Source organism: Prosopis cineraria, unplaced genomic scaffold, assembly GCF_029017545.1.
Source record: "Prosopis cineraria cultivar Desert tree isolate PC_DT_omini unplaced genomic scaffold, ASM2901754v1 PC2, whole genome shotgun sequence".
NCBI lineage: Eukaryota > Viridiplantae > Streptophyta > Magnoliopsida > Fabales > Fabaceae > Prosopis > Prosopis cineraria.
In genome coordinates, this window is record NW_026555333.1 from 10399535 (window position 1) to 10403388 (window position 3854).

The 3854-nt window shown below is 38.9% G+C and overlaps 1 pseudogene; it reads left to right on the forward strand.

Annotated features, from left to right (window-relative positions):
• The first annotated feature begins 841 nt into the window (after window positions 1-841).
• On the forward strand, window positions 842-1913 carry LOC129304213 (transcription factor HEC1-like; annotated as a pseudogene).
• The last annotated feature ends 1941 nt before the right edge of the window (window positions 1914-3854 follow it).

The window sequence follows — 3854 nt, forward strand, 5'->3', positions numbered from 1 at the left end:
GAGCAACTGAGATTTCTGACACTGTCCTGTAATTAGTAGGTCTCGTCCTCTCTTCTTTCAAACAAACCGGGTTTTGTACTTTCGTTAAATGCTCGGGGTTTATGTACTAAATTAGCAGGCGTGGTGCACTAACTACACTATATATTTTTTTTTTTATTGATCCGTTGACTCCCTCACACTATGCTATCCAAAATTTTGATTCTTATTAAGTGAAGATTTATTTACATATATATATTTACGCGGCGGTCGCTTGCATGAAGCATATAGCTTTACTCTGATATATAATATATATATATATAATTCTCAGACAAATCTTCTCGATGATATCTTCTTATCACTAAAGATATGTCCTTCAAGTTCAGTGGCTTATATATCACCCAGCCTAATGTCCTTTGACGTACTAATTTATTATTCAGCCGCATGTTTTCCTTTCTAATTTCAAAAGCTTATTCTTTCCTAATTAAGAAGTCTGCAGCATTAACATTTTGAGAAAAGCAGCACCCACTGTGTAGGGAAATGTGAAAGAATAAAGAAAGCCTCCCTCTATAATTACAATAAAATAATAATACTTAGCTTGTTCTTGTGACGCTTGTTATATATAGACACAGTAGCCTCTCCTCTTCTCCGAGACATTGATTCTTTGCTATTCCGTTCTGGATATCACAGCAATATTGATCTTTTTTCAGTGTTAATATCGTTCCTTATTTTTTATCGTATCAGTCTAAGCCTTGCTGCACATTCTGCCTTTAAACTACCACTTCACTGCTCTTCTCTTTCATCTTTCCCATCTCTCTGTCCACAGTTCTTTCCAGTTACGCCACCTAAATACTTCTCTAATACTTCTCTGTCCTATCAATCACTCGCTCTCCTGCGTTTCTGATCCCACTTTACCTCATCTGTCTTCTACTCCTCGCTCTTCTCCATCCACCTCAAAATCTTTCCTTCCCTTCGAGCTGCGTGTTTAAACCATATTTAACAGATAAATGAACCGCGAAGACCTGTTGAAGCAGTCCGATCAGGAAAATCAAATGGACTCGATGATGATGCAACTTCCTGGATTCTCCGGATCCTACAGTAACGACGTCTTCTCCGACGACTTTTCCGCACCTGATCTCTCCGCCGCCGCTACCAGGACGGACACCGACATACACGGAACCATGCTACATTTTGTGGGTAACTCCCCGATGGCGTCGTCATCCTCATTTACAAACGTACAGGCTGCTACAATTTCCTTCGCTAACCCTACTCCAGTGCTTCAAGAGCGAGATCCGCCACCTTGCGGAGGAAACGCGTGGGGTAGAGCATCGGAGAAAGGGATGTCAATGGCGGCGATGAGGGAGATGATATTCAGGATAGCGGTGATGCAGCCGATACACATAGACCCGGAGTCGGTGAAGCCACCGAAACGGAGGAACGTGAAGATTTCGAAGGATCCTCAGAGCGTGGCGGCTCGCCACCGCGAGAGAGGATAAGCGAGAGGATAAGGATACTGCAGAGACTGGTTCCGGGAGGGACTAAGATGGACACAGCGTCCATGTTAGACGAAGCCATTCACTATGTGAAATTTCTCAAGACCCAGGTTCAGTCGCTCGAACGGGCCGCAGCAAGTAGTAGGCTTCCAGGGATAGGATTCCCTGTGGCAATGTCCACCGCATCTTCCACCCCGTATCTTTCCATCCCATCAAAACCTTGCCAATTTCCTCCTCAAAATGTTCCGCTTTTCGGAGATGACGCATAGCATGTTAATAATATCATTTATGTATATGTATCTATTATTGAGCATGAGTAATTATTACATCTGGTCATCTGGATTTCATTTTAATTCCCTTTCCTAACTTTAATTAGGCCTCCCAGCTAGTCTGCAAATTGCAATCACGTCCTTCTTCCTTGTCGTTGTATCAAATTTTATTACTCCCCCGTTTCAAAATAATTATGGCCTTGAAATTGAGCATACAAATTGACCAAAAAAAAAAAAAGCCGATCTTTAATTTGTGACTGGGAGAAAAGTGGGTAACGTTTTCGATGTCGTTAAGTGGGAATGCGGGTAGAGCGTCCGATTCTCTATAGAGTTGAAGTTGATTAATTTAAAGGAGATTTGATAAACAGCTTGATTAATTTAAAGGAAATTAAGCATTGACAGAGGAATTCACTTGAGGAAGGACGACGGGATGAAGAGGGTGAGGTGGGGAACGTGGGAACGCTAAAATTGTGTGCTGCCACGGTTGGGGGACACCTGTAGGGCGTCGTTTACCCCAACCCAAAAAGACGAAGGCGATGACGCAAATCCCCGGATTCAGTGCATTTGGGTGTGAGAGTAGATAACACAGCTCGTGCTGCGTCTTTGGGAGCTGTAAAAATCCCCGGAGCCACTTCACTACTATGGCCCCAAGAGTTACCGTCTTCTGAGACTAACCACTTCCCTTTAAAATATTCAAAATTAACAGCTATAGTGCTCTCTCATTTGGTTATAAGGCATTTTAAAATATAATCATGTATATCAATAAAATTTAATTAAATATATTTTATAATTTTATTTTTTTAAATAAAATTATATTAAATGAAGATTATTTTAAAAAATTTATTTTCTATTTTAAAAAAATAATTTTATAAAATATTCACCTACCAACCTGTGAGTCAACCCATTACAAGCTTAAGTTTAGCGGTGCGGCCCAAATCAAGGTCCACATCTAAGTGAGTTTTGCTTTTGTCATTGTTTGATGAATTGGCATGTGCGCCCACAGGTTCAATCTACATTAACGGTTCTACACCTGAGCATAAGCCAATTGCAGCGAGTAATACTTCTTGTTTGTTAAATGACGGCTCTCTTTTGCAGTTAACAATGAACATCTTATCTTGCAATTTTTTCCCCCACATCTACGCTCCTCCGTGATGCAAGTTCTTGAGTTAAATTAGCAGGTGTTGATCGTTTCTGCTTGACAAGATCTTGAACCTCACCAATTCTCCCTCTTCTCATCACTGAAGCAACGCGCATGCTATCTCATGTCAAATTTATTGTCTGCCTTAAATAAATTAGAATGTGAAAGTAATATTGGCGTTTTAATTATTAATTCATAAAAGGAATAATGAGTGCATCCAACAACCGTGAACTGCGGGAGGGAATGTGATGGAATTCTTTGTCGCCTTCGAGAGCTGCAGCAAGGAGGAGCCACTGCCACCGCCGGACGAGGACCGTTTTACTAAGAGAGTGAAGCTCAGAGAGAACCCGGATGAGGACAAAGCCATGGACGCCGATGCCAAGTGACCAAGTCTTATCTTAAATGATGATGAAGACAAGACTCTCATTCCGCACTAGTGCAAACACTTTTTGGCCACAGTTTATTAAATAACCGTAATAACATTAGATTTGATGATAAATATATAAATAAGTTAAAAAATCTAGCATCTATGACCACAATCCCATAAAGAACTGTTGTCATAAATGCCTGAGTGATAATTAAATAAATTAAAAAAAACTAATTAATTAAAATACATTTTTAATTATGCGCGAATTCAAAAAAAATTAATTCAATCTAACTAAAGCTTAATAAATTGACTAATTAAATTAAGTTATTAATTATAATTTTAATGGTTTCAAATTAAATTAAATTAAGTTATGTAACATGTTTTAGCTGAGGGGTAATTCTCTCAAATATTAAAACAAAAAATTAGCTAAAGAGTAAACCCTTAAGCTACTAAAAAATGTTATTACATAACTTATAGTGACAGGTCCACCTGTTGACATAAGTTAGGGGTTTTAAAAAAAAAAATAATTCAAGGATATAACTTATGATGACAGGTCCACCTTACCTAAAATTTAAAAATTTAATCGAGGGTCAAAAAACCTTCAGCTTTTG